The sequence below is a fragment of the Lissotriton helveticus genome, chromosome 2_1, assembly GCF_964261635.1.
Source record: "Lissotriton helveticus chromosome 2_1, aLisHel1.1, whole genome shotgun sequence".
Lineage (NCBI taxonomy): Eukaryota > Metazoa > Chordata > Amphibia > Caudata > Salamandridae > Lissotriton > Lissotriton helveticus.
In genome coordinates, this window is record NC_136059.1 from 1,318,571,253 (window position 1) to 1,318,595,413 (window position 24,161).

Sequence of the window (24,161 nt, forward strand, 5' to 3'; positions counted from 1 at the left end):
TCACAGTTAATATCAGGAGTCACTTAGTACATATTACGACATACACATAGTTGAATATTACAGGTATCAATAGTATGGATCATGTGAGTGCTTATGATCGGGTATGATCAATGGGTCATTGGAGTCACTGGATTCTGCCTCGGGCTATAATGCAATTTGGAGGTCAGTCAGGATAGTGTTCCAATTAGATGAGCTGGAGTATTTGCGACACCCCAAGGTGTTTTCCCTGTGGAGAGAGACTCCCTCTGCTCTAACCCATTTCAGGAGCGAGCGCGACCAGGCTACCATGGATTGCGGTTCACAGGACTTCCAATGCTTCATGATGAGGAGCTTGCCCACTATAAAGCCTAGATCTAAAAAAAACTATGGTGGCATTGTGTTTCTTATCTCCTGGAAATAAGATAAAAAAACAGACCTCCAATGTGCATGTGAGTTGACGGTCAGTACAGGAGACTGGATCCCAATATTGTTGCACTGAGCGACATGGCTGTAACTTAGTTAATACATCAGTGTCAGGCTGGTCACAGCAGGGTCAGACCGCATCCGATATGTGGAAGTAACAGTTAAATGCCACAGAGGTAATATAAGCTCTGTGTATAATACAGCGCTGTATCAATCGGAAGGGTGGGTGTGACAGGCTTTACTGAGAGAGTCATCTCTCTGTAGCCATGTTTTGTCTTGTAAATTAGCTGTTCAGTTCAGTACAGGAAGACCACCCTCTGTAATCATTTATGTGATCACAATAGACCGTTTGTGTGGAAGGATTGAGGGAGTAAATTGGCCCTGTGCTACTGTATTTCAGCATGCTATATATTCTGTATGGCACAGTTTCATGAAACAGTGATCCTATCTCATACAGGCTATAACACCCGTCTCTTTAACTGACTGCTCAACAGGGATGCTAATGCTTTGTGTAGAAGACCTTAGAGAGCTGGTACCTTCTGTGTGACATGGCTTTATAAACAGCAAGCTGTCTAATGATATCACTGAACAGACTAAGCGGTGTGTGGCGCAGTGGTCTGAAGCCCCTAATATGCTGATGGTGCAGCTGTGGCACCGCCAAGCATATTAGGAGTTTCCTCATCTCAACATTATTCATGGGGTTGCGACCAACATGAAAAATGTGGTGGTGAGGAAACCAAGAGGGACCTACAGGGTGCCATTTTTCAAAGGCACTGCAGTGGGTCCGCATAAGAACCGCCCGCCAGAGTAAAAATAAGTCGTACTCTGGCGGGTGGTCTTTAATGGTTTTGGCAATCTTAGAGCGGGCCGCATCATTGCAGCCCCCCAGAGACCGCCAAAGTCCTAATATGGCCCGGAGTCACTTCACTCAGATGCTATACTTCACTCACAGAGGCATTGGGTCTCTGATGAACGTTTTTTGTAGTAGTGAAAAATTAGGGTGTTGAACTGATGGCCACCCAATAAGGACCATTAGTTGATAGCCAACTAACAAATCAGACTCAAATACACTGCTCTCAGAACCATGCAATAGAATTCGAGTACTGCAATTGGACAACCCAACATTCTAAAGAAGTTCAATCTAACTAGAATTATAAAAACCAGGAGTTCTGCTGAGGCTACACCATACAAGAGCAAAATACCCTGATGTTTTGAAAATAATCTATGACTCTCTCTATCATGCTTTTAGAAATCAGATGGTTACAAACACAGTTTCTGCAGAAAAACCATTAAGAAACAATAAAAGACAGACCATTTTAGATCCTTATTGTATTAAAGATCCAAAATCAATATATATAAGTAACAGTTTTAATACCTCTGCCATGAGTCCTACAGCTCGCAATATAAAACCACAGATTTAGTCAAAGTAAATCTATTTCTAAATAAATAAATCCATAAGGAGCATGGTTGTTAGAATTCCTTCCACGAACAAAGGCAGGAGGATAGTTCAGAAGAGTTCTCTTAACATCGGCAAAGGCATCAAGCTAGAGTCCACTAGGGAAAAGCCATGGGCAAGGGGAGTAGAGCAAGAATCAGAAAAATTCAGGACTTGTTTCTAACCAGACAGTTCCAAATCATCCAGCAGGTAAGATCACCAGCAAAGGAATAATGAAAGCAAAGGGCATGTAAAGATAATCTGTCAGGTAGTTGGCAATGAAGGAATGAGGAAATGATGGGAGTCAAGGAGTAAGACGGCTCAACTGAAGCCCTCCTCCTTGGGGACGTCACTTTTTATACTCCAAATCCTCCATATGTGACATCACTTGTCACCATACGATGGTCTGGCCATCATGTGACCATTCTTGCATTCACCAGGTGCAAAATTGTACGCCCAATACAATTTTCCATGTTCACTCATGAGACACGACTTTCCATTCTTTTGCCACAGGTTAGTAGGCATAGAGCTTATTTACTTTGTTGCACTTCATGGATTAAGTCGAGAGGTCATGTTCCCACCAATTAACACACAATAAAGTACTGGAAAAGTGTCTTACTGGTTAAAGAATGCTGCATAAACAGAAAGATAAAGCAACATGTAAAGAAACATAAGAAAGGTCCATCACACCAGGCTGTCAAATAATGCAGCCTAAGTAAAAAGGCAATTCAATGCATTGCAAAGATGCATTTCTTATTTAGTAAAATAAACTCATAATTAAGTTCAAGATTAACAAAATAAACCAAGTGTATCATATATGAAAATAATTGTCATGTTTTCAGTGATTAGTACACACAAATGTTCATTGCTAATTATGGCTTACTAACAAAATTTTAAAAGCACCTACATGCAAACTAATAATATATATCATTAAAACGGAATAATTTTGCAAACATTTTTGCACCGCTTTTTATTTTGCTATGGTGCATTACAATTGAGGCAATAAAAATGCTAATTTATATCATTCATTTTTCATAACGATTTGTTGAAAATATAAGGTAAACAATTAAAAAACATGTTAAGTTCATCGTTGTATTAATCCTACTATTTCTACATATCCAATCACATTTTTATGGTGCTGGTACTTTAACTTTTCTCAATTTCAGTGCTGTTTTTCTAAACGTGTGCAAAGTGCACATTAGAGTTTTGTTGTCATAATCAGTTTTTGTGTCGTGTAAAGAATAATCAGCTTTTGTGCTGTAACATGCACATGCAGATGTGTTTATATAGACTTTGTGGTATCAAGCATACAGCTTATTTTATGGGCATGGTAGTGATTGGTTTTGAAAGTTTTTGAAAAACAGAGGGTTAATACACCCACACTAGCACTGCTTCACGTTTGCTCAACACGCAGACTGAAAATAGAAAGATAATTAGATTCGAAAGATTAGAATTTGGCAAATGTAAAAGTAGGAGACAGCCTGCTATTAGGACAACTGGATCCTCCTGTTCCTGATTTGCATAACAATAGAAGGCATGCATCTAAGAAAACACCGGCTGCCTCTGTCAGCCTTGAGCTGTTACCATAACAATCTACCTTATGCTTGTAATACATTTGATCTGTTCAGTCAATGTATTTTCTATCAGCTATTTGAGACAAAAGGCAACTTTGTTTGCAAAAACATAAACAAGTGAAGTGTAATCAGGGGGAAAATTTTAACTGACACATGTTTGAATCCTGTGGTGATTATTTGTTGTGAAGAGACATGAAAATGTCTACCATAATGTATGCCTTTGAAAGTTTAGTAGTGAAGGAACATGAAGTAGGCAAGCTAATTATTTGAGCTAAATCCAGACACACACATGCACAATGATCACTTTGCTTTGATTTCTTTTTCATGTTCATTGTAAACGGAATGGGGGACGCATTTTGGATCCGGTTTTTTTTTATCTGACAGTAATTGTCCTTCAGTTTGCTTATATTGGCATGTATGCTGTGAGGATAGTGCACATGTCCGATCCATTCACCCTCCTACCCTCCTTCCCTCCATCCATCCCTTCTCCTCACTCCTTTGCTCCATCAAGGGCTGATGGCGAGTAGGGTGCTTGAGTAGTGACAGTGGAGTGTCCGAGAGGAAGTGTCCTTGGTTCTGGGCACGGTCCAGGGGCGGACAGATGCAGAGAGGCTTGCCTTTGGCACACCTGTGGTATGACCGCTGCGCATGGCAGCACAGCGGCCGCCATTAAGTAGTGCTCCGGGGGGACTGGACAGCTGGGAGGTGGGAAACATGGTAGAGGACACTGGAGGGGCAGGGACGAGGTGGGGCAGCAGGGTTGTAAGTATATTTTTTAATAAATCTCACTTCAAGGCCGGGTCCAGCGTCTTCTGTGCTCCTGCTCCCCTGAGTCTGCTTCCAGGAACAGGAAGAAGGCAGCCAGACTCCCTCCCCAAAGCCAATCACAATGCTGCAATGCGACATTTTGATTGTTCTTGAGCACCGTGACAAGGCGTTAAGCCAGAGGATGGAGGGATGGGCATGTTCTCCATGCAGGCTGTAATGCAGTCTGGATTGTGAAAAGGGAAGTGCGCATGACTGCTTTGGGCGGCCTGAGAGGGCCGACCAAACAGTCATTGCACACTTGATTGGGCATACCACTCCGCCCCTGCCCTGATCCCCGAATAGAGCAGAGCCCGCAGAGGAAACATAGTATGAAAATATAAGAAAGTTATCATCATATTATGTTTCCTCTTCTAGCACTGCTTGGAAGCAGTGGGGCAATGCTCTTCTGCCATAGCTGAGGAGCCACCACTGGGGGTCAGCCACTAACAGGCGCTAGTCCTGGGCCCGACTCGACCCCCGGACCTCCTCCGCTACGCATTCTAGATACTCCTCAACTGGACAGTGACACTGTGGCGCAATCCGCTGCATTCTCTCCAAATCTGTAACTCAGCCAGCAGGAGCCTCAGCCAGGTGGGATTTTACAAGCCTGGTTACAGCAGTCACTGGCAAGTCTGCTGGGAAGCCTCCTGATGCAGTTGATGCACCAGGGCCCCCTTAAGCGTGAAGTTGCAGTGCTCCTGCCACACAAGTTTGGCACAGCTTAGGGGCCTCACCCTCCACAGCGTCCGCCCAGTGCAACATTCTCTGGCCTGTGATGCTGAGAGGCACGGCCCACCATTGGTAAATCTCCTCCGGGCAGACTTCCCTACGTTGGTGCGCAGGAGCTCCTCTACCTTTAACAGCTCCAAGGGGCACCAGGCGGTCTTCTCACACAGGTCAGCAACTTGTCTCCATGAGACCTGGCAGACTTCACCAGGTAACGGTGATTGCCGACACCTCAATGTCTACCGCCGCAGCCCAGCAACTCCACAGCATCTCCGCATCTCAGTCCCGGTCCCAGACACAGGCACAGCGAGGCCTCTGGGCCCCGAGGACTGTATGTGCTTTCAAGGTTGTTATCTGCCATGGTGTTGAAAGGAGGGAGCTATGAAAAGAGATGCATCACAGGTTTCCCCCAGCGATGAACCTCTTTTCATATATGTAGCCTTGATTCTGCATTTCCTCTTCCCCTGCGCCTCTGACTGGTCATCCTTGCTGTTGGGGGGTTTGGGGAGGTTGTTGATCTGTGCTGCACTTGTCCTTGCCTGCTCCATTATGCATTCCATTGTTTTTCTTTTCTTTTTTTCATTGGATGTAGACTTATTCCCCAGAGCTTAATTTGTAAATAAATAAGATCCAGGTCTCTCGTCAGGAGGCCACTGCAGCTTGCATGACAATTTACTCCGCCATGCTGCTAGTGAAAGCAGCAGCACAACTACTGACCCTCACTCCTATAAGTGTGACAATTCGGACTAGAAATGGTTTGGACAGCAGGTAATAGTCCTTTATAATGTATGTGAAATTATTAATTGACTGTTGGGGTGGTCATCCTTCAATTAGCTCGACAGCCCCACCTTGTGGCAGACTGCCACAAGAGCCTGTGTTGACAATTAAGTGCCGGTGTCGGGCACCGGAAACCACTGGCTCAAATTAAGCACTGAAGAAAAATCGATTCTACTTACCAACCCTTTCTTCTTTCCAGTCCCCCCCTAACCCCCCCCATTCCTTGTGGTTGTCTCAGGGTTCCTTTTCTTTTATGGACTCAGGAAACTCAAGTTTTTTCAAGTGAAGCAAATCACCAACTTCCAAAGTGGTTATGAGTACATCTTCTGCACCTCCATTTAGTTTTGGTGGGAAGCATGTGATACTGCGGAAGCAAAGTATCAACTACCACAATGCATAGATGGCAGACCTCAACTCTCCCAGGTTTTTGGCCACCAACAGCTGAAATTGAAAGTCATGCAATCACTGCTAAAAGTTTATGCAAGATGATCCGATTAGAGTAGCCACACAAATTCATGAACATTGTATGAAGTAATTTGTGTGTTCCTTTATATGGTAGATCTTTGTCATTGGTGATTGGAAGAGTGCAGAAGCACAATTCTATCGGTCCAGGTTAGAGACTTGATTGTTTTATATTTTTTCTCTAATGAATGCCATTGTGTGTCATCCCAGGCATTGATACAGGCTAATTCTACTGGGTGTAGAGGATGATTGATTGGAATAGTGGCATCCACCGCCAATCAGACTATGTGGCACAGCAGCCTGCATCAATTGTCCCACTTAGGATTTCAAGACAGCATTCCCCACAGTCTAAGTAAGAAAGTCTACAGCAACGTTACATTTCATCTGATTTTGTAGCATAGGTTACGTCACAACACATCCTACACACTGCAAAAATGAAAATAAGAAATAACAGAATAAACAGAGTACATTGAATCTACTGAACAATGATTACTTAAAGCCCTACACTGGTTTAATACTCAATTGAAGGATGCCGGGATTTGGGAGAAGAGTATTATCAACTATATGATTATGGCCAGACGTACACCGTGGATTGGCCTCTTTAATAATGAATATACAACTAGATTTTTGTTGGATAACTTGGGCAGGAATCTTGGGAGATATTCGGCCAAAATTTCTGTTCTTCCTCTAGGGTTCTTTTACAAACCCATGCCCCATCCCATCATTGAGCCAAGTTGTACAAGGGTGGCAAGACAACCATGGGTACCCCCTAGCCTAGTATATAGACAAACAGAGGTTCCACTCTCCAATAGATTTGCCCCATTATCCGATCTATATCTATGCGATTGACTACAGTCACCTATCCCCACACTGGCAGAGAATACGGATAACCGACCAGCTTCTTCCCCGGTACACATAGTAGGGTTGGATCAGCTGGAGGCTCTGCACCAGGCGAGCACAGAAACTTTATTACCCCCTATAAACCTCGAAGGTTCATTGCCCTCCTCATTCTCCCCGCTATCATGGAAGATTGCCGGCTTATCCTCTAAAACTATGTCATCCGATTGGTCAAATTACATTGAGGGACATGACTTTATTGCCTTTCAGGAGACATGGTCTGTGAATACGATCTATCGTCCAGGTTATCTGGCCTTTGGTAAGGCGGCAATTGAAAATAGCAATGGGAGACCTAGTGGGGGGTTGATAATATGGGTTAGGCAGCAGATATCCTTTCAAATAGAAGAACTACCAATAGATAGCCCAGATGTCCTTGCCATTAAGGTTAGCTCAGGGGGTGAGGTAGATTCTATATTACTCAAGGTATATGCGAGAGGGATTGCGGGTGGGAAAGTACCACCAACCATCTCCCTCCTGGACACCTTCATAAATCACTTAGTTGGCTTAAACGCATTGGTGACTGCAGGTGATCTAAACTGCACATTTGAGCCCCTTGGTCTTGATGTTTTTTAGTCTTAGTATGGAGGAAGACTCGAACTGGGGGATACCATCCCTGTCGCTGCCACATATTAATAAATGGACTGAGGCGGCGTTACAGCAAAAAAGTTTATCTCTGGGGAGGGGGCTCAGGGCAGTTAATGGTAGATCTACTTCAGATAGGGAAGGTACCAACACCTACAACAAAGGTTAAGAAGTAGCAGAAAAGTCGCACTGCTGCCACTCATTCTGCTGCGCACCTTTTCTTGCTGGTTCCTGGAGCCCAGGGGGGGGACTGCTGTTGCCTCCCGGGGCAGACACTGCTGCTATTCCCGCCATCACCGTGACAGACATCGGGTGGAGACTACATCACCCAGAAGCCTCCTGTGGCGCAGACCAACACATCACAGTATAGCGCCAGGAGGTGCTTAAAAACAGCTGAGGCCTCACGCAGCATGGGACGCGCTGCTCTCTTGCTGCCACTCATTTTGCTGCTCACCTTTGCTTGCTGGTTCCTGGAGCCCAGGGGGGACTGCTGTTGCCTCCCGCGGCCGACACTGCTGCTATTCCCGCCATCACCGTGACGGACATTGGGCGGAGACTACATCACCCAGAAGCCTCCTGTGGCGCAGACCAACGCGTCACAGTATATCGCCAGGAGGTGCTTAAAAACAGCCGAGGCCTCACACAGTGCGGGAAGCGCGCGGGCGAAGCCCGGGCCAAGGGCGGGCCCGTCCTTGCCCGTCGTCGCCCGAAGGAGGCTGGGCTGGGCCAGGACTCTTGACTTTCATTTCTAGTAAGACTTTTTAAGAATGTTTATGTGGGGTATTTAGTGTTTTTAAATAAAACCAGTGAACAAGACAAGGACAGTGATCTTCCCCTTTTTACTTTTGATCTAAGTTGGGTATATTGAGTGCGAATAATCTTTTCGGGACCACACCCAGCTAGCATGGGAAAAAGAAAACTCCATGTTTCAGAGCAGGGCCCGAAAACAAAAAAGGTACCTGATTCGAGTACTTCTTTAATGAAATACCTGACTGGGGCGGTTGGAGCACAAGGAAAGCAAACAAATAATGTTTAAGAGGCCCTGAATAAAGAGTCGTGGAGCTTGTCCTCAAATAAGATTACTAGGTCTCCTATCGACATCCAGGGAGCAGGGGGGGGTAACACCTAAGGGCTCTCTGGTGTCACCTACTGGCTCCAACGGCCCCAACAGATGTGTCCAACTTGGGTCAGATGAAATATTTGATATTGATCACAAGGGTGTAGTATTATCCTCACCTAAACGACCCTGTAATCAAAAGAAAAATGAGATTCGAGTTGAATTGCCACCTTTGGTTCAAGGGGTCTCAATTACAGCTGACCCAGGAAAATCCAAATTTGTCTCAAACCCGCGAAAGGATCGCTCAACCACAACTAAGATTAGGGACCGAACACTCTGTCCTACCAGAAAACCTAAGCCTAAACATAAAGGCCAAGAGCCAATTGGCATGCCTGAGCTACCAGATATGGTAACCCAGTTAACTACTCTAGTTAAAGAATCCATCAATACTCTGGTAACCAGATTAGACAAAACTGACAAGATTTAGCAATTATTATTAAGACCATCAGAGTAGGTACAGGGGACAATCATAGATAGCCTTTACCCACTGATAGTAGTATAAATAGTCCTAAAAACACTATAAAGGTCCACTATGATCCACCACAAGGTGCTTCGTCCCTTACAACTCCTACAATTGCGCCTCTTAGCGGCTTGCAAAGAAGGTGGGGGATCAGGCGATTGAAATCACGACATCTATTTTTCAACCTGACAATGCACTTAAGCAGAGAATTAAAACATGCTCCAGGCCCGAGAATGTTCTTCTAATAGTGTAAACCTAAATCTTCCACCTGCTGCAGTCCCTTATACAATAATTCTTGCACAAGTTCCACCACTTCTTGGGAGTATAAATGAATCTTGGGTTACTTTAAAGAACAAAACAATCCACTACCTGGGTGCCAAGACAGGGTTAACAAGAGAGATGTTCCAGCTATTTAGAACGGTTAGATGAGTATCATGGGTAGGCCCCCACACTAACATTTACAAGGGGGATTGTGTTGTTTTATCATTAGGCTCACCTGCATTGGTCCATGAAATATTGACATGATTAAACTCTAATGAATTCATGGTTGATGGCATAAAGGTTTTTCCCCTGGGGTTCTTCTATAACCCGATAGGACAGCAGAAACAATATTGACCAAGAGAGATCTTCCCGTTTGAACAATGATTGGAGTTATAACTTGGAAGTATCAAATAGGTGTCGCCCATTATTTTCCTTAGAGGAGGTTGATTGACTCGAGGACAATAGGGACAATCAATCTAGTGTAATAGAGCAGTTTTCTACTTTAGAGAACCCGCTGTTTATCACAGGGGAACCTCTGGGAAGGAATACTCCAGAAGGGAGGTTAATGGAAGTATTACCTTTTTTGCCTCGCAGCCCTGTACATTTCAATGCCTGAAAGGATATTAATACACCAGAGAGTCTACTGACTGTTAATACGGAGAATGAAGTTTACAGTATCAAGTTAGGTGAAGAAACACTCAGTGTTGATTCCACTATAACAAAGATGATAGGTACTTCTGTGACAAATACACAAGAAGGGTCAATCTTTAACCTGATGGTACAGGTACAGGTACTGGATCCCCCAAAAAAGTAAACACACGAGCTGGTGAGAGTAATTGTTTGGAATGTCTCAGGGCTCCGATCCAAGGTTTCCAATAGGGAATAGACTGATTTTTTTTATATCCTGGGTCTCCAGGAAACCTAGTTATTGGCTGAATTGCACATAGACGGCTATAAAACATTCCACATACCAGCACAACATTCATCTTACGGTAGGAATAAAGGGGGGATTTGCATATATATTTAGAACTTGTTGAAGGTTAGGAAGATCATAGTATGTAGAACTTGTACCTATTACCAAATAGTAAATATTCATTTTTCTAAAAAAGTTGTTGTAACAGTTATTAACTTCCACAACAACATAGGTAAGGTCAATGTAAATAGTGTCTTAAGGGATCTTAATGAGGACTTGTGCGAGTTATGTACGCTGGCAGGGTTGGATGTCATTATTATTTGGGGGGATTTTAACACTGGAATTTGTGTGCAGATGCTTTGTAGGCTTTTATTGGGAGAGGAGCTAGCTCTATTATAGATTTCATCATAGTTCCAAATCGTTATGCTTCCTGGTTTAGCAAGTTTATTATTCACCCTAATGGGTTAAGTGACCATTTGCCGCTGAGTGTTGAAATTAGTCTCCCCCATAATAGTGGTATCTCGGTGGTTGAGAGCCTGGCTTAGACACAAGACCCCGTACTGGATAGGAAAAATGGATATTCATTGAGGTGGGGCGAGAAAAACTCAGAGGCCCTGAATACAAAAATCATGTCCAGGGCAAAAGATAATATCTTAGAGTGTCTTAGTGAAGAGATCGCCCACAAGGACATCCTTATTGCGTACTCACAGATAGTGCTGGTGATTCAAGAGATACTGAGTCGTCCGGGCAGAAATGTATTACATAATAGGAACAGTTGGTTTGATACAACTTGTACCAGGACTTATTCTGCTCTAAAGGCTGCTCTCCATAGGATAGTTTGAGACTATGACGAAATCAGGAGGCTTAGGAAGGCGTATAATATTGCGAGGAGGACAAGAAAGAAGGAAATGAAAGAGCAGGCATGGCAGAATCTTTATGAGGCTTCCCTTATGAGGGATTGCTCACATTTCTGGCAGGCAGTGAAGGTGCCGTTCTTTGCAAATAGGGAAACTGCTAGAATGGAGATCACTATTACCGAGAATACATGGGTCGATTTCTTTACCAAAGTTTATGGGATAGAAGACAATGATTCGTTTACCCTGGTAGATCAGTCAACAGTGGAGTTTGTTCCTCCTCTGTTCCCAATTGATGTACACCTTACTCATGGCGAAGTACTGATGGCAATTAACGAGAGCAAGGGGAGAAAAGCTCCCGGTCCCGACGGGACTCCGATAGACCTCTACAAGTTTACAACGGACGTTTGGTCACCATTTTTAACTCAAGTGCTAAACGCCTGCTGCCCAGAGGGATTCATAAAAACTTGGTCGGAGTCCATTATCATACCAATGTTTAAGAAAAAGGATAGGGAAAACCCCGCTTGCTATCGACCTATATCCCTCCTGGACTCATTAATGAAAATTGCGGGTAGAGTGATTCTTAACAGATTGCAACAATGGGCGGAGTAAATAATATCCTAAGCCCCGTGCAATATGGATTCAGGGACGGTAGGGGTAGGGTGGAAAAAGTTTTAAGTTTTATTTTAATTCAGGGGAATTATACTCATGCCAAAGAGGGGAAATTATTTGCGGTTTTCGTCGATCTAACCGCGGCCTTCGATTCAGTTGTCCACTCTAGATTATTGCAGATTTTGGAAAGCCTCCAGACCCATCTTTGGTGCAATTCCTGAGGCAGCTTTATGCAGGAGCTTCTGCAAGGGTAAGGTATAGCCTAAAAGGAGAATGCACTAAGTCGTTCCGCATGGAGAAGGGCGTTAGACAAGGATGTGTACTGGCCCCATTCCTATTCTCTATTTATACCAACGCTTTAGAGGAGAAATTGGTGGCCAGTGCGAGAGACCCTCCAAAAATCAATAACGAACAGATCATCTCCCTTCTCTACACGGACGACGCTGCACTGATGTCCAGAACTCAACTGGGCCTACAAAAGGCCCTCTCTACCAACATTAATTTCATGGGGAATAGGGGCTTGCAGCTTAACGTGAAGAAAACCTTTGTTATGTCCTGCAGTAAGGGGAGAAACAATCAATGCAACCTAATTGTGGACAAAGGGAAAATCGAACAGACAAAAAGGTTTTCTTACTAGGGCATTTTGTTAGAGGATATCGGATCTGGGAGATCTGCAATTAAAAATAGGTCCCTCCTGTTTAAAAGTTTAACTGTAACCGTGATGCTATTTTTCCAAAAAATGGGCAAAAGGCCCCCTAGAATCCTGCTAAAAATCTATCAAGCGAAATGCTTAAGCATAGCGATGTATGGGGCAGGCATCTGGGGACTTTAAGATTTCTCTCCGATCCAGGTCATAGAAAATGCTTTTTTAAGATTCTTATTAGCTGTCCCACAGAGTACATCGGTTTTTAACTGCCACAGTGAATTAGGGATTTCATACATTGCTGATCTGATTAAAATGCAGCCCACTCTACTTTGGCCCAGAGTTTGGATATCGCCACACCTAGCACTAAAAGAGAAATTTTAACTGAGTCTATGGGTCTAGAACAGTCAGAAAAAATCCCATGGCTAAGTTATATAAGAAAACTATCTAACGACCTAGGGAGAACAGACTTTTATACTGACCCTAGTGTAATGAGTACTATGTCTAGAAAAGAGTTAAAGAGAATCTGCTTAAGTCATTTGGAGTCTTTAAGAATTGGGCTGGAAATCAATAAGAGTACTGTCCTGCTGCATCAAACGACCTTGATCTGTGACACTATTCAACCATACTTAGTAGTGTGTCCTGATGGTTATGTCAGATAAGTCCTGACTAGGTTCAGGTTCGATACATTTTAATTGTCTAGTATCTTTTCCTACGACCAATGATTGGTCCAGACAGCTCTGCCTATGCCCATGTGACAATCTTTCTTTACAGTCTACAATGCATGTGATTCTCTTCTGTAATTTCTACACGAATGTACGTGCTAAATGGATTATGCCTTTTTTTTAAAAAGGCGCATGGAGGGATTGTCGCCCAACCTTTTTATTATTACAGTTTTTGGAAAATGTTTATGTAATTGGAATTATTGCTGGTTTCCTGAAAAGTGCAATAAGAAAAAGGAAAAGTTTAACTTTCTAAAAGAAATAATTTAACCAAATATATGTACCTAGAGGATAGCTGATGGATGTATTTTAACTTGTAAATGAAATGAAATGAATTATATTGTCGATGATATTTGTGGCTTTTATGGTTTTTATGATATTTAAAAATCGAATAAAGCATTTTCAGATCAGATCAGACTACTTTCTTATTAGCTTGGAGCTATGGCCAAGACTTGTGGACATGTTGGTTCAGCAAAGACCTGAGAGCGACTACGACCCCCTATTACTAACATTGATAAGGAAGGGATGGGATCCCCCGAGGGCTTGCATGGAAATAGCTACAGGAGATGCAATCATGTCACTAGACCGGCGTCGGCTGAAATGGGCATTGGTGTCAGAAGATGAAAGTATCCCAAACCAGGTTAAGTTAACCATTGAAGAAACATTACTATTACTTTCCACCTTAGATACCATTGACGACTCATTTTTAGGTCTCATGAAGGTACATGATAACCTTTTTGCAAAATTGAAGACCTTATTTACTAAAAACAGGAGAACACCTAGGAATACGATAAAAAAATCAGCCAAATGGTATGATGATGCATGTGGGACTGCATTTAACCATCTTTCCCAAGCAATCAAGATGAGAGTCCCACAAGAGGTCAAAAATGCAAGGGTAAATTATAAAAAAGCCCAATTCAGGGCTAAGAAGAACTTTGATGAGAGTAAATGGAAAAAAACTAACTAATGTTAGCAATGGTAAGAATTGGACAAAATTCTGGCAATTAGTTAAATGGGGCAGCGGAGAATCAGAGCCGATACCAATTAATAATGTGCCAGCCGAACTCTGGGTCACGCATTATCAAGCACAATTTGCCACACCACTAAGTACGCTAACTGAATATCCTGAGCTTACTTCTGAGGTTGTTTTAACATTCCATACTGGGGAGATAGAAAGAGTTCTGGATGGTGTCCAATCAGGTAGGGCTCCCGGACCGGACTGTGTCTCGGCCGATATATATAAACTAGATAGGATGAACTGGATTATATACATCCATATCATCATAAATGCCTTGGCCAGAGGTGCCCCAATACCTGATACATGGCGTGGAGCTGAAATTATCCCAATATATAAAAAAGGGGATCCGCCAGTCCAAGTAACTATAGGCCCATAGGCCTAATCGACACCCAGTAAACAATTGTGGCTAGACTGGGGTTAGGTAGGGTCAATGAATGGGTAATTGATCAGGACGTGTTATCAACCTACCAAGCGGGTTTTCGACCGCATGTCAGCACCATTGACCAAGTTTTTAGATTTATAATGATTTATTGGAGCACAGTGATCCTAGCAGGGGGGGCCTTATATGCAGCATTTGTTGATTTAAAATCAGCATTTGATTTAGTGCCCCGCCACAAGCTGTGGGATTCTTTAAAGGAGAACGAGATGCTAACAGAGCTCTTAAGTTTTATCATTAAGTTACATGAGGCAAACTATGCCCCGGTAAGGTGGGGACAACAGGGCAAATTAATAGATTGCTTCCCAGTTAACAGGGGAGTGCGGCAAGAATGTGTTCTTGCACCTACCCTTTTCTCCCTGTTTATAAACAAGGTTATCTTATACTACACCAATTTTCCAACTGATGCTCCAACTCTTGCCGGATCACGGGTTCCTCTTTTAATGTTTGCAGACAACACTTTAATTTTGTCCAAAACTCAATCTAGTCTGCAACGAGACCTTGATAGATTTACTGATTTCTGCAACGACCATGAACTTGTAGTCAATGTTGATAAGACCAAGTTCATGGTGTTGCACACACATAAATCTATAAAAGGCAGAGTAGAAATGAACAGTACATCTTTGGATCAAACAGATACCTTTACATACCTGGGAGTAACTATGGGCAGGAGGATGAACTGGAATTCCCAGATAGATCTCTTAGTTTTAAGGCATAATCAGTTAGCAGGAGCCCTACTAAAAGAATATCGACTTTCATACACTAAACCGGTGGGGCCGGCACTACCGATTTATAATGGGAAAATCAGAGCATCTATAATTTATGGAGCAGAGCTCTGGGGATTCAAAAACCTGTCCCCATTAGTCCTTGCACAAAATAAGTTTCTGAGATCTGTAACCGCCCTGCCCCAATCAACCCCTATTAAGCCTCTGCTGTTAGATTTAGGATGTATTTCATTTGATGAGGCCGCGGGATTTAGACCCCCTAGCTTATTGGAGGAGGCTTTGTACGACTCCAGAGCTAACATCCTATGCTAATGCAGTAATGCATATTAGAAAAGCCGATTTGTCTTCAAAGATTAACTGGTTGCAAAAGAGAAAGGGCACTTTTGTTTGATGTGGGGCTGAGCCACCTGTGGGAAGACCCTATAGGAAACCCTTTTTCCTAATAAAAAAGGAGTATAACGCCCTATATTGGGACATGATCAGTAGGAAGACCATGTCATGGTGAGTAGCAGCTCTCGAACAGGCATTTTTATGGAGCATAAGCTCGTAATGAGAGCGGAAGCCTACTGGAACTTTATCATGAGACCAGGTGATAGGAAATTATATCACCAATTTAGAGTGGGCACCCTTCCGTTAAGATCTTTTACGGCAAAGTGGAATACCACTTTAGATTCCAACTGCCCTACGTGCCCAACCCTGGTAGAGTCAGCAGCCCATGTACTGTTCGTGTTCCCAGCATATACGGGTCAGTGACACAGGTGGCTTAAGCCGGTGTGCTCTAACCTTGGCACCAGATCATGTAAGACAGCATTGCGCATTCTGATAACAAACTCTTGCGAAGATATAGTTATTGCCATGGCGAAATTTCTTAGCTGGACTTAGGCACTGCGTAGAACAAATCTGGAGGCTGCCACAGTAATCCCATCTTCTATTTAATTATGCGTTTACGATCTAGTGGACTGCCCCATGTTCAGAATTTTAGGAATTGTTCTTTTATGGAATTTCTTTTAAATGATCAAATTTTATACTTCTATGGCTTGGATAATATTTGTCAGGTAACCGTTAGGAAATTTCGATAATGATGTTATTAAATTTTGTAATGATTCTTGATTTTAGGACAGGCCAATGAAATACACCTCTTTATTTTTATAACTGATATTCTAACTGATAACGAAAATGGTGTATGTTTCCATACTCTTTTGCTTCGATTTCATTGGATTTTATGACACTTTTATCTCTATATTGTGTCTTTTATGATTGAAATTATCGAATAAAGACTAACTTGAACTGAGTACATAGTAACAACAAAGGAATACATGAAAACCATAACCCCTATATGAGGGAACATTTATAATGAATCAAGTAACATAAGAGAAAGGAAGATCCCATATCAATGCAAAACTTGTAGGAACATAGCTTACAGGTGGAGATGGCAATGATGAAAAAGGTATGCAACACTCTGGAAGCATCACCCCTAGACCTAATATGTGACAAAGAATTAAGAATGTACACTTTGCGTCATGCTTCAAATTGCATATGCTAAATGCTCATATAATCTCAATGTCACAAAAGCCTCCTCCTCTCACTCTTTGAAAAGATCCTATTAGCCATTGTCATGTCTTATTATTAGTACATGCTAGCTATGAAAAAGTAGTTGGCAGGCAGGTTGGAATGTTGTGGGGTGGAATCTAGTTTTATCAGAGGGAATAGACTGGCAAGGAATTATTGTAATGGGCTGGTGATGGTGCAGACAGTTAGAGAAGCTGCTAAGTGTATGTTGTGCCTGCTATGCTGTTGAATAAAAGTCTCATCCTAAGAAGCTTTGAAATTGTAATTTGTTCACAACCACTGCTGATTTGCTACGAGACAAGTTCTCACAAATTAGTGACACGTGTTTAATGTACAACTGTAGCAGTCAGTATGAGCAGTGAGAATTGATGTTGAGCCCTGTGTACGTGAGCTGAGCTTGAATACAGCAAAAGTGTACGAAGCAATGTAGGGAAGTGCTGAGGCTGAGTGACTGTGCTGCACCGTGATTATATCACTCTTAAGGGAGCTGAAAAAGCCTCCACATAAGTTTAAAAAATATTATAGTCGTGCAGAACATCCAAGAACAGAAGCAAGCTCCTATAGGAGCTGGTATTTTGAAATCAGTGAATGGAAGCCTCCATGCTAAGATCAGGCATATAACAAAATCCGTTGAAAAGTTGAAAACGTGAAATGCAAATCATGAAAAGAGACAATATAAAGAAAACAACTTCTGTACTGTTTATACTAGACAGTGGAACAACATGTAGTATCATGTGTATTACAGAATATTTGAACATTGGAATGTGGAGCACTCCATTGTAAACTAACAAGTAGTAAACTTACCAACTTACCACTAGCAAACATTTGTGAATACCAAAAAGTAGTAAAGTTAGACTTTTGGTCTTAGTTAGACTTTTGGTCTAACTTTACCTTGCTAAATGGACCCAGAAATTATTAGGATATGTGTAGTCCAGGACCATGCTTAGATGATATAATAAGCAACCTTAATGGTGCTAATGTAGTTTCAAAACTGAATTTAAGCACATTATATCATACTCTAGAACTTGATGAACAGTTAAAATGAATGTAAAAACAACAAAGTGATGGAAAGAATGCTTGAATTATTCTCAGCCACTGGCAACCATTTGGAGCACCATTCCAGAACATCGTTTAATCCCACTATGCCATTCTTGATAGACACCAACCTTAAGAAAATCAGCCACGGTCCTGTTCCAATTGGAAAAGTTCCTCCCCAGCTGCCAAGCCAAGTCCTCTCTAAATGAGAACTGAAGCAACACTAGACCAGTTTCAAACTACTTAACATACCGTGCCACACCCACATCACCGCCCACCTGAAAGAACTGCACTGGCTCCCAGGCAACAAGAGGATCACCTTCAAGCTCCTCATCCACCTACAAAGAACTCCAAAACGCCGTACAAGCATATCTCAACAAATGTCTCACCTTTTGAAGCGCCAGCTTCGTTCCGCCGACCTCGCCCTTGCCACCGTCCCACGCATCTCCAGGACCTCCACCAGCGGCAGATCCTTCTCCTACCTCGCCGTCAAGACATGGAACACCGTACCCAGGACCTACTGACCTTCAGGAGGCTCCTCAAGACCTGGCTGTTTGAGCAGTTGCGGCACCCCCCCTCAGCACCTTGAAACCCTCACAGGTGATTAGTGCGCTCTACAAATGACTGATTGATTAATTGATGAGCACTGAGGTACAGCTTGAGTCCGATGGCACAGTGTGCATGGGAGTCACGTATGAGAATACCCATCAAACTTAGGGCAGCTAGTGAAAAAACAAGTTGATGAAAGGAATGCTTGAATTAACCTCAACCACTGGAAATCGCTTGGACCGCATTCAGGGCTATCATTTTCCATCCACTGTGCCATTTATGGCAGACACCTGCCTGATGCGAATCAGCCTTGGTCTCCAATTGGAAGAGACCAGGCCAGGTCCTCCCCAGGTGAGAACACAAACAACCCCGACTAGTTGTGGCTTACATAGGTCTCTTCAGTGAGGTATAGCTTGAGTTCTATTGCACAGAAAGCATGGGACCCATGAGGGCCATAGCTGTCACACTTAGGACAAATTGCAAGCTAACTTACCACCACCTTTTGTGTCTTTAAAATAACACTCTAGGTGGTAAGGATGCACACAGACTTAGATCCCCTGTTCACTGTGCCAATGGAACCAAGTTGCATCTGACTGAAGGGCCCAGTCAGGCTAACTGGTCTTTGGTTGCTTTTTTACTGGTTCTGAGAGGACGTGGATTGGTACTTTGGACTGGAATGTTCCTACTGTAGCAGGACCAAGACTAATTTGCATAAGGCTCCGTCTAATCGGAGTTGGCTTGGTTGGTAAAAAAAATGATGGGCAGGAACGCTACTCTGAGCAAATGTGGTTGGAGAAATTGCAAGCATTCCTCCCATCACTTTGTGTGTGTTCACTCAACATATATAACAACATTTTTGACACATTTAAACTTGGTTAGATAATAGAGGCTGACTTTTTGATATATTTGGCTACAGGGAATTTAAAGGGATTAGGCAAACTAAAACTACATGAATTACAGTGATGACATATTATTGTTTGGGACATCCCAAGAGTAACATGATTGTTCTTTAACAAAAGGCTGTAAATATGTAGCAGACATTGGTCAGACATTAAATGCTGTTGTAAAATGTGAAATAGGTAAACCTGAATAAATTTTATATATGCATATTTTTTCCAAAGAAGAAATATGCCCAGGTCCCATAAAAGTGTTTTAATTGAAATCGACAGAACACCCAAAGGGTATTTCTGTTCATTTTTCAAAAATGGCTAGGCATGGTAAGCTATTGTTCACAATACATCAAGGACTATAACAATCAGACCCTCCAGGATTTCATGATTTCGCGGTTTGTCGCGAAATCGGCACTTTTGTAAAAATGCTGCGATTTTTAATAAAAGTGCCCGCGAAAATCAGCACTTTTGTAAAAATCGCGGCATTTTTAAAAAAGTGCCTGCGAAATACAGATAGTATATAGTTTATTTAAGGGCACATGTCTCTGAATCTTAGTGTAAGAAAGGGAGACGCGGTTGATTCAGCACGGATGCTGCTGCCATTATGCCTCGCAGTTCTTGTTCTCTACCATGACCTTCAAAATTATCAACAGTGCAGTGATGGTATTGTGCGCTGGCTGGCTCAGCATACTGTACTACATATAAATCAATAAATTATTTTTAATCCACAAAAATGAAAGAGAAGTTCCATGTGGGGCTGTATGTAGATTTGACGCAAAGGATTATGGGGAGTGTCGGAGTTGCTCATGGCCGGGGATGCTGCTGAGCTACCTTCAGACTGGACTCCGGGTCTCAGGCGAGGCCACGTGATTGGACCCCGGGTGCTGCTGCTGGCTTTTACTGCAGGCCTGGTCATGCATGGGAGAGGAGACTGCCCGGGTTACCAGGCACGTGGGTTCCTCTCTCCTGGAGCCGCTGCAGAGCAGTGCTTGTCCCGGTTACCTCCTATGCTTCCCTCCCCAGTTAAATAGTGAGGAAGCAATTTGTTTAAGGTTTTTCCCCTCTTCTTTGCAGGGACAGAGTATGCTGCCCCCTCTGCCCGCAGGTTGCACTGGCTGGCCACGGCCTGTCTTTGTAGGTTCGAGCCTCGAGGCAGCTCCTGTGATCCTGGGCAGAGCACGTGCTTGTGGTGAAGGATGAGGCTTTCTGAGCATAGCTGCCAAGGTTTCAGATTGCTATGTGTGACATATTCATATTTTCAATGTAATTATGAGTGACAATTCAACGACTAGGAGTGACATTTTCTTGCGATGAAAAAAATCAAGCAATGAAGATCAGGGAAACAAAAATATCAGAAACAAGGATCATTTGAGTAACGAAACAACTCTAAAAGACTGATGCAAACGAATGTGGTGATATTACAAAACTGTCTCATATATCAATCTGAAAAACCTTGGCAGCTATGCCACTACAGACCGTGTTTCAATAAGTAGCAGGATAAAATACAGCTCCTGATTTTGGACTATTTCATTTCATTATTAAATTGCATCCATTCCTGATTTTGGACTATTTAGGTTCATTATTAAATTGCATCCATTCCTGATTTTGGACTATTTAGGTTCATTATTAAATTGCATCCATTCCTGATTTTGGTGTGTGTTTTTGCTGTGATAAGTTGTGGGATCTTGATGTCAGTTTTAGAACAAGACACGGCGGCGCCAATCATTTTGACAGACTAGTGAGTATAAAATCGACTTAATAAACAAAAGTGATGTTGCAATGTTGTTCTCTATTTGTTGATATGCACACAACATTTTTTGTTATTGGCCACCACTTATCCGTCAGGACCTATTTTAGGTCCTCCTTTAGTAAACTGCATAAACCCACTTTGGTGGATCGGATCACCTGCCAACCAGGTCTCCTGGAAGCAAATTATCTCATTTTCCTCAATCTTTTGCGTTGCAAGCGGCGCCTGAATCTGGTTGGGCCGCATCTGCAACCAGGGACTTTCTCAAATGCTGTGGGGCCTAAGTCTTCCGCGCCCAGAACTGCAGCCTCGGCAAACTGCCGCCGGACACCCGGCCTTACTGGAACCACTGTCCGCAGGTGTGAGGGCGATGGCAGAATATGCCTGATATGGCGGGCTCCATTGTCGGCTAGACACCTGCTGCATGTCATCTCACGACTCAATGGAGCCTGGAAGGGGTGAGCGGTGAACGGCAATGGATGGGCAGCAAGGCACGGGGGCAGGGCGGCGTGAGGTTAGCGTTTTCAGTAGCTTCGGCAGCTCCTGCAGCTCGCATGCATGTAGCTCCTCCTCCTAAGCTGTGTGTCTTTCCATCCAACTGGTAAGGCTTTGGTTTGCAAATCACATAAGGTACTCATTCCATTCCAATTATTATCAACAGGAGCTAGTTCCTCCTTCTGCAGCACAAAGATAATCCCTGATGCATACTCTCAATTCGATGTATGTTTCTCTTTCTTTACAGTGTGCAATGTTTGAGTTGTTTACTTTCACATTCAGAAGTTGCTTTAATATATGAAAGTATGGGTTGTCTCAACGCATCAAGATATATTTTAAATACCGGTACATTGGACATGGAAGGTGAGGGGGTATCATGGCCAACTAGAGCATGGGCGTTATTTTACTTAAATGCTAGGAGTAGTGGAAGGGACATCACATGAAATGACATCACATCAGGGCCTATTTCGAGGTGGAACACTCTGCTAAAACAGTTTCCATTGTTTTAAAGCTGAAAATGAATGATCATGAGTAAAATTTGGTGCCGCAAAAATGCCGCTAAATTTCCATATTTGTGCCGCTAAATTTCCATATTTGTGCCGCTAAATTTGCTAATCCATGCCGCTATATTCTGGGGGGTCTGTTGCTCCTTTGCTTGAACTAATCAAGAAAAGAAATGTTTTTCAAATGGGATGAGAAATGTGAAATGGTATTTAAAAAAATAAAATAATAAACATCTACATGAATGCTTTCGCATAGTTTGACACCATGTTACATATAGAACTACTGGTAGTTGCAAGTCCAGTTAAAGTATGAGCAATACCAGCAATACCAGTAAAACACAAACCGGTGAGAAAAACAACACCTCCATCTGTGCCTATTTACAACGGTAGAAGCTTAACAGAGACTGAAAAGAAGCACTTACAGTCTGAGAAAGAGAGTCTCGCAGCTGTAATCCAAGAGCAAAACAATCCATGTTCAGAGAGATGGTGTATGAGACTAATGGAATATGACTTTAGAATCATTCACAAATCTGGATAGACATCCTGCAGAAAACAAACTAAGTGAAGATTCTATTCTTGAAAAATATTTATATTTTTGGGTTAAAACTGAATGCAGAGAGAATCTATGAAAACGAGGTTCACCTAGATCACTTCTGTCGCTCATTGCAGGTGACACTTGAATTTAAAAAGCTAATGAAACCCCTAAATACCCTTTTTTACCATCCTTAGTTCATGGACAAAGACCACATAACTGCTATGCCATTCACACCTCCAACCCCTAAGTAGCATCAAACTGCGTTTTGTACTTACTTTGATGATCAGCAATCCTACAATATATCACACTTCCTACTTGGACCCCCTCCTGCATACAGCTTCTGGCATCCTGAGTTGCACTGTGACCTACCATTCACCCCCTCAAGCTCGCAAAAAGTGTCACCCCATCACACCATGTAGTGCAGTACTGTGGTCCATATGGTTTGTCTTAGCACTCCATTGAATGGTATCCTGAGCTGCGTTGTCTTTTTGAACACATCTTTTTACAAATCCAGTCATACTTTCCATCGAACGATTTGCCATGGGTAGGTACAAGGTCATCCCGTAGAATATAAAACCAAGTTTAGTAAGAACTATATCAAACACAAACAGCACTACCTTGCCTGTCACAATAGTTTTTGGATGCATTCAGCTGCAAAAACACCCCCCAAAACGTCCATAAAGTTCCCTCTCATGATGGAAACAACACATTTAAATGACCCACTTTTTATATACTCAACCAGCAAAATATTATATCTCTCACAACATTGCAATAAATCAAAAGGACCAGCAATAGTTATTTCACCTTTTTTCATGGCTCACTAGACAATTCCATTGGAGGCAGAGGGGTTTGTTATGCAGTTTTGTTTTTGTGAAAATCCATACACTGTTTCCAGTTCTTCACAATGCAATCCAACACGCTATCCATTTTGGGAAATCAGTGATGCTCCCTGATAATTGCCTTGGTAAATGATTGCTCAGATGTGGCTCATGGGCCAGGTTTATCTCCTTATGTCTCACTCCTGGTGGCACCAACTAATCGTGGCTGCACAACTCATGTTCCTTCAAATACAATTAATCTCTAGCCCCCTGTTGTGTTGTAATATTCTTATTAAGAATGTAGATAGGTTCTTGGAATAGAACGTGTATGTGGGGTTCCAGGGTGGGACAGTTGATGGGAGACTGAAGACTGGATGAGATCGTTCCTGCTACGCTAAGCAGAGTTGCCAATAAAATACTTAAAGAAGATACTCTGACTAAGAACCATCATTACAAATTTGGCGACAGAGGATTGGGCAACTCTGCGTGGACCCACTTGAAGATGAGAGTAAAGTGAAGGACAGAAAAAAGAAACAAACGAACAAAAGAAACTCGAGTTGAAGAAGAGAATGACATAAATGAGGTGAGCGGAATGAA